General features: G+C 39.7%; 1 non-coding gene across 1 annotated transcript; it reads right to left on the bottom strand.

The window, feature by feature from the left end:
* Nucleotides 1-11605: 11605 nt before the first annotated feature.
* Nucleotides 11606-11713, bottom strand: LOC112746743 (small nucleolar RNA R71). The gene has a single exon (XR_003174610.1). It is a non-coding gene; the product is annotated as a small nucleolar RNA R71 (small nucleolar RNA).
* Nucleotides 11714-15087: the final 3374 nt, after the last annotated feature.

The following is a 15087-nucleotide window of genomic DNA, read 5'->3' on the forward strand; positions in this document are numbered from 1 at the left end:
TAGCTTATACCACAAAGATTCTGATTAAGGAATCTAAGAGATACTCATTCAATCTGATGTAGAATGGAGGTGGTTGTCAGACACACGTTCATGGATTGAGGAAGGTGATGAGTGTCACGGATCATCACCTTCTCTATAATTAAGCGCGAATGAATATCTTAGATAGGAACAGGCATGTTTGAATGGAAAATAGAAATACTTGCATTAATTCATCGAGACGCTGCAGAGCTCCTCACCCCAACAATGGGATTTAGAGACTCATGCTGCCAAAAGGTACAAATTTTAGATCTAAAATGTCATGAGATCCAAAATAAATCTCTAAAAGTTGTTTAAATACTAAACTAGTAACCTAGGTTTACAGAAAATGAGTAAACTATGATAGATAGTGCAGAAATCCACTTCTAGGGCCCACTTGGTGTGTGTTGGGGCTGAGACTTAAGCTTCTCACGTGCTTGGGCTGTTTTGGGCATTCAACGCCAGGTTGTAACCTGTTTCTGGCGTTGAACTCCAACTTGTAACCTGTTTCTGGCGCTGGACGCCAGACGGCAACATGGAACTGGCGTTGAACGCCAGTTTACGTCATCTATCCTTGAGAAAAGTATGGACTATTATATATTTCTGGAAAGCCCTGGATGTCTACTTTCTAACGCAATTAGAAGCGCGACAATTGGACTTCTGTAGCTCCAGAAAATCCATTCCGAGTGCAGAGAGGTCAGAATCCAACAGCATTAGCAGTCCTTTTATAGCCCGAATAAGATTTTTGCTCAGCTCCCTCAATTTCAGCCAGAAAATACCTAAAATTATAGAAAAACACACAAACTCATAGTAAAGTCCATAAATATGAATTTTGCCTAAAAACTAATGAAAATATACTAAAAACTAACCAAATCATACTAAAAACTATATGAAATTAACCCCAAAAAGCGTATAAAATATCTGCTCATCACAACACCAAACTTAAACTGTTGCTTGTCCCCAAGCAACTAGACAAATAAGTCACGAAGCAATAATATCTCAGAGTTCTTGAGTGAAGCTCAGATTCTAATTAGATGAGCGGGACTAGTAGCTTTTCGCTTCCGAACAGTTTTGGCATCTCACTTTATCCATTGAAGCTCAGAATGATTGGCATCTATAGGAACTTAGAATTCAGATAATGTTATTGATTCTCCTAGTTCAGTATGTTGATTCTTGAACACAGCTACTTTATGAGTCTTGGCTGTGGCCATAAGCACTTTGTTTTCCAGTATTACCACCAGATACATAAATGCCACAAACACATAATTGGGTGAACCTTTTCGGATTGTGACTCAGCTTTGCTAAAGTCCCCAATTAGAGGTGTCCAGGGTTCTTAAGCACACTCTTCTTTTTGCTTTGGACCTTGACTTTAACCGCTCAGTCTCAAGTTTTCACTTGACACCTTCACGCCACAAGCACATGGTTAGGGACAGCTTGGTTTAGCCGCTTAGACCATGATTTGATTCCCTTAGGCCCTCCTATCCACTGATGCCCAAAGCCTTGGATCCTTTATTACCCTTGCCTTTTTGGTTTTAAGGGCTATTGGCTTTTTCTGCTTGCTCTTTTTTTTTTTTGCAAGCTTTGTATTCACTGCTTTTTCTTGCTTCAAGAATCATTTTTATGATTTTTCAGATTATCAATAACATGTCTCATGTTCATCATTCTTTCAAGAGCCAACATATTTAACATTCAAGAACATCAAATTCCAAAGACATATGCTCTGTTCAGGCATTCATTCAGAAGGCAGAAAGCATTGCCACCACATGTAAATAATTAGGATTTCTTTTATTAAGAATTCGAAAAAATATTGCCTCCTTATTCTAAAGAAAATCTTCTATATTATTCATGTTTAATGATGATGAGAAAAATAAATTATAGCTTAATTGGAGATAAAATCACTACTAATTACTACTATAACTTCTAAGGTAAAACTCAAATAAGAACAATTATCACAGAGTTAAGGCTAAGATTAGAACTCAACAACCTTGAGTTTGGGATGTGGATGTTCCTCTAGTCTGTGGGGTTCTTGGTCCTTCAAGAGATAACTTCTGACGCTTCAGTTCCTTTAAGTCACGCCCTTGCTCTTCTTGTTCCATGAGCAGTTTGCAGAGCATACTGTTTTGATTTTGCTGTTCTTCCTTTATTTGGTCCATAGATTCTTACAACTTGGTAATAGATGCTTCAAGCTGTTCCCAATATTCAAATTGAGGGACTTCCGGGAGAAATTCTTGCGCCCTCCTCTTGATGGGGTCATCCTACACTTGTTGTTTTTCCATTGTGGTTTTAGTGATTGGTTGCTCCACTGAGATGTACTCCGTTATTCCCATCCTTACTCCAGCATCCTTGCAGAGTATAGAGATTAGGCTTGGATAAGCCAGTCTGGCATCCTTGGAGTTCTTGTTTGCAAGTATGTAAAATTCAGATGGAATCAGTTGATGAACTTCCACTTCTTTTCCCAACATAATGCAATGGATCATCACTGCTCTTTTAACGGTGACTTTAGAACGGTTGCTAGTGGGCAATATAGAACGCCCAATAAAGTCCAGCCATCCTCTAGCGACTGGTTTGAGATCTTCTCTCTTGAGTTGATTTGGGACACCCTTGCTGCTGGTGGTCCACCTGGCTCCAGGGATGCATATATCCTCTAGAGTCTTATCCAGGCCCTTGTTTGTTCTCATCATTCTCCTATTGAAGGAGTCTAGGTCATCTTTCAGCTGAGGTAGCTTAAAGATCTCCCTGATTTTGTCAGGTGGATGTGAACAATCTTTCCTCTAACCATAGTCCGATAGTCATAGAGGGCAGTTCCAGATATTCTCTGCCTATCTATTTGCCACAGATTAGCGTAGAACTCCTGAACCATATTCCTTCCCACTTTTGTTTCAGGATTAGCTAGGACTTCCCATTTCCTGTTTCGAATCTGCTCTTGGATCTCCGGATATTCATCTTCTTTCAGATCGAACTTGACTTCTGGGATCACTAATCTTAGACCCATTATTTTGTAGTAATGGTCTGAATGTTCTTTGGTTAAGAACTTCCCTTGATTCCAAAGTGGTTTTGGAATACTCTCTTTCTTGCCTCTTGGAGTGGGTTGTTTTCCTTTAGGAGCCATGATCTTAGTGGGTATAATTTAGTGATCACGGATAAACACACCAAACTTAGAAGTTTGCTTGTCCTCAAGCAAAAGAAAAGAAAGGAGAGGGATAGAAGGAGAGCTAGTGTCGAATGGTGGATGAGAGGAGGGAGGCCGAATGTGGATTTAAAAGGAAGGGGGTGGGTTTTTGAAAATTTTAAAAAGATAAGATAGAAGATATGATTTATAAAAAATAAGTATGATATGAAAAAATGTGATTTAAAATTGAAAAGATATGAAAGATATTTGAAAAAGATAAATTTGGATTTTGAAAAAGATAATGTGGAGATTTGAAAAAGATATTGATGAGTTGAAAAGATTTTAGAAGGAAAAGAGATAGATTTGTTTTGGAAAATTTGAAAAAGAGTTGGATTGGATTGAAAAAGAATTTGTGTTTATGGATTAAGATACATTTGATATTTTTAAAGTATGGTTTTTAGAAATTAGGGTTTGTAGCATGTTTATGCAAGAAATCATGAATTGAAACATGAAAATTAAAATTAAAATAAAAAAATGTGAAATAAAAACGAATTTACCTCCTCCCCACCATCCTGGGCGTTCAACGCCCAGCTGTTGCTTCTTTCTGGCGTTGAACGCCAGGAACTCCTTTGTCACTGGGCGTTTTTTTGAACGCCCAGGATGCTGTCAATCTGGCGTTAAACGCCCAGAAGTTGCTTCTTTCTGGCGTTTAACGCCCAGATGGCTATCATTACTGGCGTTAAACGCCCAGTAGATGCTTCTTTTGGGCGTTTAACGCCCAGTTGTGCCTCTTACTGGCGTTTTTTTGCCAGTGAGCTCTTTCTCTCTGTTTTGTGTGCTAAATCCTTCTGTAACCCTGTGAACTTATGCAATTGACTCTTTACCTTGTTAACAATGAACTTTATATAAACAAATAAAATCAAGAATAGGGCAAAATAACAGAAAAAGTTTTCCCAATGGCTGGGTTGCCTCCCAGCAAGCGCTTCTTTATTGTCTTTAGCTGGACCTTGCTGAGCTTTTAATCTAGCCTCAGCCTTGAGCACTCTTGCTCAACATTGCCTTCAAGATAGTGTTTGATTCTCTGTCCATTAACAATGAACTTCTTATTAGAATCAATGTCTTGAAGCTCCACATAACCATATGGTGATACACTTGTAACGACATATGGTCCCCTCCACCGGGATTTCAGTTTCCCAGGGAATAGCTTGAGCCTAGAGTTAAACAGCAGAACCTTTTGTCCTGGTTCAAAGACTCTTGATGACAGCTTTCTATCATGCCACCTTTTTTATTTCTCTTTATAAAGCTTGGCATTTTCGAAAGCAGTGAATCTGAATTCCTCTAACTCATTCAGCTGGAGCAATCTTTTTTCTCCAGCTAATCTGGCATCAAAGTTTAGGAATCTGGTTGCCCAGTAGGCCTTATGTTCCAGTTCTACGGGCAGGTGACAACCCTTACCATACACAAGTTGGTATGGAGAAGTCCCTATAGGAGTCTTGAATGCTGTTCTGTAAGCCCACAGAGCATCATCCAAGCTTCGTGCCCAATCCTTTCTACGAGTACTTACAGTCCGTTCCAGGATTCTTTTTAGTTCTCTGTTAGAAACTTCAGCTTGCCCATTTGTCTGTGGATGATATGGAGTTGCCACCTTGTGGCGAATCCCATACCGGACCATGGCAGAGTAAAGCTGTTTGTTGCAGAATGTGAGTGCCCCCATCACTGATTAGTACCCTAGGGACACCAAACCTGCTGAAGATATGTTTCTGGAGGAACTTCAGCACTGTTTTAGTATCATTGGTGGGTGTGGCAATGGCCTCTACCCATTTTGATACATAGTCAACTGCCACCAGAATATAAGTGTTTGAGTATGATGGTGGGAAAGGCCCCATGAAATCAATACCCTATACATCAAACAGCTCAATCTCCAAGATTCCTTGTTGAGGCATGGCGTAACCATGAGGCAAATTACCAGCTCTCTGGCAACTGTCACAGTTACGTACAAACTCTCGGGAATCTCTGTAAAGTGTAGGCCAGTAGAAACCACATTGGAGGACCTTGGTGGCTGTTCGCTCACCTCCGAAATGACCTCCATATTGTGACCCATGGCAATGCCATAAGATCCTTTGTGCTTCTTCTTTAGGCACACACCTACGGATTATGCCGTCTGCACTTCTCTTAAAGAGATAGGGTTCATCCCACAAGTAGTACTTTGCATCGGTAATTAATTTTTTCTTTTGTTGCCTGCTGTACTCCTTGGGTATGAACCTTGCAGCTTTATAGTTTGCAATGTCTGCAAACCATGGTGTTTCCTGAATGGCAAACAAATGCTCATCTAGAAAGGTCTCAAAGATTTCAAGAGAGGGGAAGAACGTCCCTTCTACTGGCTCTATCCGGGATAGATGATTAGCCACTTGGTTCTCTGTTCTTTTTCTGTCTCTTATTTCTATATCAAACTCTTGCAGAAGCAACACCCATCTTATGAGCCTGGATTTTGAATCCTGCTTTGTGAGTAGATATTTAAGAGCAGCATGGTCAGTGTACACAATCACTTTTGATCCTACTAAGTATGATCTAAACTTGTCAATGGCATAGACTACTGCAAGTAATTCCTTTTCTGTGGTTGTGTAATTTTTCTGGGCATCATTTAAAACACGGCTAGCATAATAAATGACATGCAGAAGCTTGTCATGCCTCTGCCCCAGTACTGCACCAATGGCGTGATCACTGGCAACACACATTAATTCGAATGGTAATGTCCAGTCTGGTGCAAAGATAACTGGTGCTGTGACCAGCTTAGCTTTCAGAGTTTCAAACGCCTGCAGGAACTCTGTGTCAAACACAAATGGCGTGTCAGCAGGTAGCAGGTTGCTTAGAGGTTTTGCAATTTTTGAAAAATCCTTTATAAACCTCCTATAGAATACTGCATGCCCCAGAAAGCTTCTGATTGCCTTAACATTGGCAGGTGGTAGTAATTTTTCAATTACTTCTATTTTAGCTTGATCCAACTCTATTCCCTTGTTTGAAATTTTATGTCCAAGGACAATCCCTTCAGTCACCATAAAGTGACATTTTTCCCAGTTTAAAACCAGGTTGGTCTCTTGGCATCTTTTCAAAACCAGTGTTAGGTGATCAAGACAGGAGCTGAATGAGTCTCCATATACTGAGAAGTCATCCATGAAGACTTCCAGAAATTTTTTCACCATATCAGAGAAAATAGAGAGCATGCATTTCTGAAAGGTTGCAGGCGCATTACACAGCCCAAATGGCATTCTTCTGTAAGCAAACACTCCAGATGGACATGTGAATGCTGTTTTCTCTTAATCCTGGGGATCTACTGCAATTTGGTTGTAGCCTGAATAGCCATCCAAAAAACAGTAATAATCATGACCTGCTAGTCTTTCTAGCATCTGGTCTATGAATGGTAAAGGAAAATGATCCTTTCTGGTGGCTGTATTGAGCCTTCTGTTGTCAATACACATGCGCCACCCTGTAACTGTTCTTGTAGGAACCAGTTCATTTTTTTCATTATGAACCACTGTCATGACTCCCTTTTTGGGGACAACTTGGACAGGGCTCACCCAGGGGCTATCAGAAACAGGATAAATAATTCCAGCCTCTAGTAATTTGGTGACCTCTTTTTGCACCACTTCCTTCATGGCTGGATTTAGCCGCCTCTGTGGTTGAACCACTGGCTTAGCATTGTCCTCCAATAAGATATTGTGCATGCATCTAGCTGGGCTTATGCCCTTAAGGTCACCTATGGACCATCCAAGAGCTGTCTTGTGTGTCCTTAGCACTTGAATTAGTGCTTCCTCTTCCTGTGGATTTCAAGCAGAGCTTATGATTACTAGAAAAGTGTCACCTTCTCCCAGAAATACATATTTCAGGGATGGTGGTAATGGTTTGAGCTCGGGTTTAGGAGGTTTTTCCTCTTCTTGAGAAAATTTCAGAGGCTCTTTCAATTCCTCTGAATCCTCAAGATCAGGCTGAACATCTTTAAAGATATCTTCCAACTCTGATTCGAGACTCTCAGCCATGTTGATCTCCTCTACCAAAGAGTCAATAAGATCAACTTTCATGCAGTCTTTTGGTGTGTCTGGATGCTGCATGGCATTGACAGCATTCAACTTAAACTCATCCTAATTGATTCTCAGGGTGACTTCCCCCTTTTGGACATCAATGAGAGTTCGTCCAGTTGCTAGGAAAGGTCTTCCTAGAATGAGAGTAGCCCTCTTGTGCTCCTCCATTTCCAGCACTACAAAGTCAGTGGGAAAGGCGAATGGTCCAACCCTGACAATCATGTCCTCAATCACGCCTGATGGGTATTTAATGGAGCCATCAGCAAGTTAGAGACATATCCGGGTTAGTTTAACTTCTTTAGTTAAACCAAGCTTTCTGATAATGGATGCAGGTATTAGGTTGATACTTGTCCCAAGATCACATAAGGCTGTCTTGGTGCAATTACCCCTTAATATGCATGGTATCAGAAAGCTTCCGGGATCTTTAAGCTTTTCTGGAAAGCTTTTTAGAATGACTGCACTGCATTCTTCAGTGAGGAGAACTCTTTCAGTTTCTCTCCAATCATTCTCATGACTCAAGATCTCTTTCATGAACTTGGCATAAGAAGGTATTTGCTCAAGTGCCTCTGTAAACGGAATCTTTATTTCAAGAGTCCTGAGATAATCTGCAAATCGAGCAAATTGCTTATCCTGCTCCTTGATGAGCGGATAATTTATACGCTTTTTGGCATTATTTTTAGTATGTTTTTAGTAGGATCTAGTTACTTTTAGGGATGTTTTCATTAGTTTTTATGTTAAATTCACATTTCTATACTTTACTATGAGTTTGTGTGTTTTTCTGTGATTTCAGGTATTTTCTGGCTGAAATTGAGGGACTTGAGCAAAAATCAGATTCAGAGGTAGAAGAAGGACTGCTGATGCTGTTGGATTCTGACCTCCCTGCACTCAAAGTGTATTTTCTGGAGCTACAGAAATCAACATGGCGCGCTTCCAATTGCGTTGGAAAGTAGACATCCAGGGCTTTCCAACAATGTATAATAGTCCATACTTTGGCTGAGTTTAGACGATGTAAAAGGGCGTTGAACGCCAGTTCTACGCTGCTGTCTGGAGTTAAACACCAGAAACACGTCACATACCAGAGTTGAACGCCAGAAATATGTTACAACCTGTCGTTCAACTCCAGAAAGAGCCTCTGCACGTATAAAATTCAAGCTCAGCCCAAGCACACACCAAGTGGGCCCCGAAAGTGGATTTATGCATCAATTACTTACTTCTGTAAACCCTAGTAACTAGTTTAGTATAAATAGGACTGTTTACTATTGTATTAGACATCTTGGGACGTTTCATTCCTAGACCTCCATGGGAGGCTGGCCACTCGGCCATGCTTACCCTATATTCACTTATGTATTTTCAACGGTAGAGTTTCTGCACTCCATAGATTAAGGTGTGGAGCTTTGCTGTTCCTCAAAGATTAATGCAAAGTACTACTGTTTTTCTATTCAATTCAACTTGTTCCGCTTCTAAGATGTTCATTCGCACTTCAACCTGAATGTGATGAATGTGACAATCATCATCATCCCCTATGAACGCGTGCCTGACAATCACTTCCGTTCTACTTTAGATTGAATGAGTATCTCTTGGATCTCTTAATCAGAATCTTCGTGGTATAAGCTAGATTGATGGCGGCATTCATGAGAGTCTGGAAAGTCTAAACCTTGTCTGTGGTATTCCGAGTAGGACTCTGGGATTGAATGACTGTGATGAACTTCAAACTCGCGAGTGCTGGGCGTAGTGACAGACGCAAAAGGAGGGTGAATCCTATTCCAGTATGATCGAGAACCTCAGATGATTAGCCGTGCTGTGACAGAGCATTTGGACCATTTTCACAAGAGGATGGGATGCAGCCATTGACAAGGGTGATGCCTCCAAACGATTAGCCATGCAGTGACATCGCATCGGACCATTTTCCAGAGAGGATAAAAAGTAGCCATTTACAACGGTGATGTCCTTACATAAAGCCAGCCATGGAAAGGAGTAACACTGATTGGATGAAGACAGCAGGAAAGCAGAGGTTCAGAGGAACGAAAGCATCTCTATACACTTATTTGAAATTCTCACCAATTATATACATAAGTGTTTCTATCCTTATTTCTATCTATTTATTATTTATGTTCGAAAACTCCATAACTATTTTATATCCGCCTGACTGAGATTTACAAGGTGACCATAGCTTGCTTCATACCAACAATCTCCGTGGGATCGACCCTTACTCACGTAAGGTTTATTACTTGGACGACCCAGTGCACTTGCTGGTTAGTTGTATCGAAGTTGTGAATGAAAAACGATTTATTAAGACGTGCGTACAGAGTTTCTGGCGCCGTTGCCTGAGATCACAATTTCGTGCACCAAGTTTTTGCCGCCGTTGCCGGGGATTGTTCGAGTTTGGACAACTGACGGTTCATCTTGTTGCTCAGATTAGGTAATTTTCTTTTTGTTTTATTTTCAAAAAAATTTCAAAAACCTTTCAAAAATTTCTCATCTGTTTTCGAAAAAAAATCCAAAAAAATCATAAAATCATAAAAATAAAAAATATTTCATGTTTCTTGTTTGAGTCTTGAGTCAAGTTGAAAGTTTGGTGTCAATTGCATGTTTTAAAGTTTGCATAAAATTTTCGAAAAATTCATGCATTCATAGTGTTCTTCATGATCTTCAAGTTGTTCTTGGTAAGTCTTCTTGTTTGATCTTGATGTTTTTATGTTTTGTGTCTTTTCTTGTTTTTCATATGCATTCTTGCATTCATAGTGTCTATACATGAAAAATTTTTAAGTTTGGTGTCTTGCATGTTTTCTTTGCATTAAAAATTTTTCAAAAATAAGTTCTTGATGTTCATCTTGACATTCAAAGTGTTCTTGGTGTTCATCTTGACATTCATAGCATTCTTGCATGCATTCATTGTTTTGATCCAAAATTTTCATGCATTGCATCATTTTCATGTTTTTCTCTCTCATCATAAAAAATTTCAAAAATAAAAAAAATATCTTCCCCTTTTTCTTCTCATAAATTCGAAAATTAGATTTGACTTTTTCAAAAAATTTTAAAATCCAATTGTTTCTTATGAGTCAAATCAAATTTTCAATTTAAAAATCTTATCTTTTTCAAAATCTTTTTCAAAAATAAAATCTTTTTCATTTAATTTCGAAAATTCCAAAAATATTTTTCAAAAATCTTTTTCTTATCTTTATCTCCTAATTTTCGAAAATAACATCATCAATTAATGTTTTGATTCAAAAATTTCAAGTTTGTTACTTGCTTGTTAAGAAAGATTCAAACTTTAAGTTCTAGAATCATATCTTGTGATTTCTTGTGAATCAAGTCATTAATTGTGATTTTAAAAATCAAATCTTTTTCAAAACTAATTTCAATCATATCTTTTCAAAAAATATCTCTTTATCTTATCTTTTTCAAAATTTGATTTTAAAATATCCTTTCTAACTTCTTATCTTCTTATCTTTTCAAAATTGATTTTCAAATTTGTTTCAACTAACTAACTAACTTTTTGTTTGTTTCTTATCTTTTTCAAAACTACCTAACTAACTCTCTCTCTCTAATTTTCGAAAATATCTTCCCTCTTTTTCAAAATTTCTTTTTAATTAAATAATTAATTTAATTGTTGATTTTAATTTTCGAAAAATTACTAACCTTTTTTAAAAAAAAAACTATTTTCAAAAATCACTAACTCTTTTTCAAAAATAATTTTCGAAAATTCTCCTTCTCTCTCATCTTCTTCTATCTATTTATTCATCTACTAACACTTCATCTCACCCAAATTCGAACCCCCTCTTCCATCTGTGTTCGAATTTTTTCTTCTTCTTTTCTTCTACTCACACAGGGACCTCTATACTGTGGTAAAAAGGACCCCTATTATTATTATTTTTCTGTCCCTCTTTTTCATATGAGCAGGAGCAAGGACAAGAACATTCTTGTTGAAGCAGATCCAGAACCTGAAAGGACTCTGAAGAGGAAACTAAGAGAAGCTAAATTACAACAATCCAGCAAGCACCTTTCAGAAATTTTCGAACAGGAAGAGGAGATGGCAGCCAAAAATAATAATAATGCAAGGAGGATGCTTGGTGACTTTACTGCACCTAATTCCGATTTACATGGAAGAAGCATCTCCATTCCTGCCATTGGAGCAAACAATTTTGAGCTTAAACCTCAATTAGTTTCTTTGATGCAGCAGAACTGCAAGTTTCATGGACTTCCATCTGAAGATCCTTTTCAGATATGTGATACTGTTAAGACTAATGGAGTAGATCCTGAAGTCTACAGGCCCATGCTTTTCCCTTTTGCTGTGAGAGACAGAGCTAGAATATGGTTGGACTCTCAACCCAAAGATAGCCTGAACTCTTGGGATAAGCTGGTCAAGGCTTTCTTAGCCAAGTTCTTTCCTCCTCAAAAGCTGAGTAAGCTTAGAGTGGATGTTCAGACCTTCAAACAGAAAGAAGGTGAATCCCTCTATGAAGCTTGGGAGAGATAGAAAGAACTGACCAAAAAGTGTCCTTCTGACATGCTTTCAGAATGGACCATCCTGGACATATTCTATGATGGTCTGTCTGAGTTAGCTAAAATGTCATTGGATACCTCTGCAGGTGGATCCATTCACTTAAAGAAAATGCCTGCAGAAGCTCAAGAACTCATTGACATGGTTGCTAATAACCAGTTCATGTACACTTCTGAGAGGAATCCTGTGAGTAATGGGACGCCTATGAAGAAGGGAGTTCTTGAAATTGATACTCTGAATGCCATATTGGCTCAGAATAAAATATTGACTCAGCAAGTCAATATGATTTCTCAGAGTCTGAATGGAATGCAAGCTGCATCCAACAGTACTCAAGAGGCATCTTCTGAAGAAGAAGCTTATGATCCTGAAAACCCTACAATAGCAGAGGTGAATTACATGGGTGAACCTTATGGAAACACCTATAACCCCTCATGGAGAAATCACCCAAATCTCTCATGGAAGGATCAACAAAAGCCTCAACAAGGCATTAATAATGGTGGAAGAAATAGGTTTAACAATAGTAAACCTTTTCCATCATCCACTCAGCAATAGACAGAGAACTCTGAACAAAATACCTCTAATTTAGCAAACTTAGTCTCTGATCTATCTAAGGCCACTGTGAGTTTCATGAATGAAACAAGGTCCTCCATTAGAAATTTGGAAGTACAAGTAGGCCAGCTGAGTAAAAGGATCACTGAAATCCCTCCTAGTACTCTCCCAAGCAATACAGAAGAAAATCCAAAAGGAGAGTGCAAGGCCATTGATATAGCAATCATGGCCGAACTCACAAGAGAGGAGGAGGACGTGAATCCCAAGGAGGAAGACCTCCTGGGACGTCCAGTGATCAATAAGGAGTTTCCCTCTAAGGAACCAAAGGAATCTGAGACTCATCTAGAGAACATAGAGATTCCATTGAACCTCCTTATGCCATTCATGAGCTCTGATGAGTATTCCTCTTCTGAAGAGAATGAGGATGTTACTGAAGAGCAAGCTGCCAAGTTTCTTGATGCAATCATAAAGCTGAATGCCAAATTATTTGGTATTGAGACTTGGGAAGATGAACTTCCCTTGTTCACCAATGAACTAAGTGATCTGGATCAACTGAGATTGCCTCAGAAGAAACAGGATCCTGGAAAGTTCCTAGTACCTTGTACCATAGGCACCATGATCTTTGAAAAGGCTCTGTGTGACCTTGGTTCAGGGATAAACCTCATGCCCCTCTCTGTAATAGAGAAACTGGGAATCTTTGGGGTGCAAGCTGCTAAAATCTCATTAGAGATGGCAGACAATTCAAGAAAACAGGCTTATGGACAAGTAGAGGACGTGTTAGTAAAGGTTGAAGGCCTTTACATCCCTGCTGATTTCATAATCCTTGATATTGGGAAGGATGAGGATGAATCCATCATCCTTGGAAGACCTTTTCTAGCCACAGCAAGAGCTGTGATTGATGTTGACAGAGGTGAATTAGTCCTTCAATTGAATGAGGACTCCCTTGTGTTTACAACTCAAGGTTACCCTTCTGTAAACATGGAAAAGAGGCACAGTAAGCTTCTCTCAAAATAGAGTCAACCAGAGCCCCCATAAGTTTGGTGTTGGGAGGCCACAACCAAACTCTAAGTTTGGTGTTGAACTCCCATATCCAAACTCTAAGTTTGGTGTTGGGAAGTCTCAACAATGCTTTGAACATCTGTGAGGCTCCATGAGAGCCCACTGTCAAGCTATTGACATTAAAGAAGCGCTTGTTGGGAGGCAACCCAATTTTTATCTAATTTTATTTTTCCTGTTCTTGCATGTTTTATTAGGTTCATGATCATGTGTAGTCACAAAATAAATATAAAAATTGAAAACGGAATCAAAAAACAGCAGAAGAAAAATCACACCCTGGAGGAAGACCTTACTGGCGTTTAAATGCCAGTAAGAAGCATCTGGCTGGCGTTCAACGCCAGAACAGAGCATGGTTCTGGTGCTGAACGCCCAAAATGGGCAGCATCTGGGCGTTTGAACGCCAGAATTGCACCCTGGAGAAGAGCTGGCGCTGAACGCCCAGAACAAGCATGGTTCTGGCGTTCAACGCCAGAAATGGGCAACAAATGGGCGTTCAACGCCCAGAACAAGCACCAATCTGGCGCTGAACGCCCAGAGTTGTGTGCAAGGGCATTTTGCATGCCTAATTTGGTGCAAGTTTGTAAATCCTTGAACACCTCAGGATCTGTGGACCCCACAGGATCACCTCAGGATCTGTGGATCCCACAGGATCCCCACCTACCTCCACTCACTTCTTCTCACCCCTCTTTCACACAATCCCATAAACACTCTTCCCCAAAACTCTTCACCAATCACCTCAATCTCTCTTCCCCATCACCACTTCACCACTCACATCCATCCACTCTTCCCCATAAACCTAACTCATAAACTTCACCTACCTTAAAAATTCAAAATCAATTTCCCGCCCAAACCCACCCTATATGGCCGAAATTAACCCCCCCTCCTTTCCCTATATATATCCCTCCATTCTTCTTCATTTTCACACAACACAACCCTCTCTTCCCCTTCTTGGCCGAATACACCTCTCCCTCCTCTCATCCATATTTTCTTATTCTTCTTCATCTGTTCTCTCTTCTCTTGCTCGAGGGCGAGCAATATTCTAAGTTTGGTGTGGTAAAAGCATAAGCTTTTTGTTTTTCTATTACCATTGATGGCACCTAAGACCGAAGAATCCTCTAGAAAAGGGAAAGGGAAGACAAAAGCTTCCACCTCCGAGTCATGGGAGATGGAAAGATTCATCTCCAAAGCTCATCAAGACCACTTCTATGATGTTGTGGCCAAGAAGAAGGTGATCCCCGAGGTCCCTTTCAAGCTCAAGAAGAATGAGTATCTGGAGATCCGACATGAAATCCAAAGAAGAGGTTGGGAAGTTCTAACAAACCCCATCCAACAAGTCGGCATCCTAATGGTTCAGGAGTTCTATGCCAATGCATGGATCACTAGGAACCATGATCAAAGTAAGAACCCAAACCCAAAGAATTATATTACAATGGTTCGGGGGAAATACTTAGATTTTAGTCCGGAAAATGTGAGGTTGGCGTTTAACTTGCCTATGATGCAAGGAGATACACGCCCCTACACTAGAAGGGTCAACTTTAATCAAAGGTTGGACCAAGTCCTCATGGACATATGTGTGGAAGGAGCTCAATGGAAGATTGACTCCAAAGGCAAGCCGGTTCAACTAAGAAGACTGGACCTCAAGCCTGTGGCTAGAGGATGGTTGGAGTTCATCCAACGCTCCATCATCCCCACTAGCAACCGATCTAAAGTTACTGTGGATCGGGCCATCATGATTCATAGCATCATGATTGGAGAGGAAGTAGAAGTTCATGAAGTTATCT

This window comes from Arachis hypogaea, chromosome 14 (assembly GCF_003086295.3).
Source record: "Arachis hypogaea cultivar Tifrunner chromosome 14, arahy.Tifrunner.gnm2.J5K5, whole genome shotgun sequence".
Classification (NCBI taxonomy): Eukaryota; Viridiplantae; Streptophyta; class Magnoliopsida; order Fabales; family Fabaceae; genus Arachis; species Arachis hypogaea.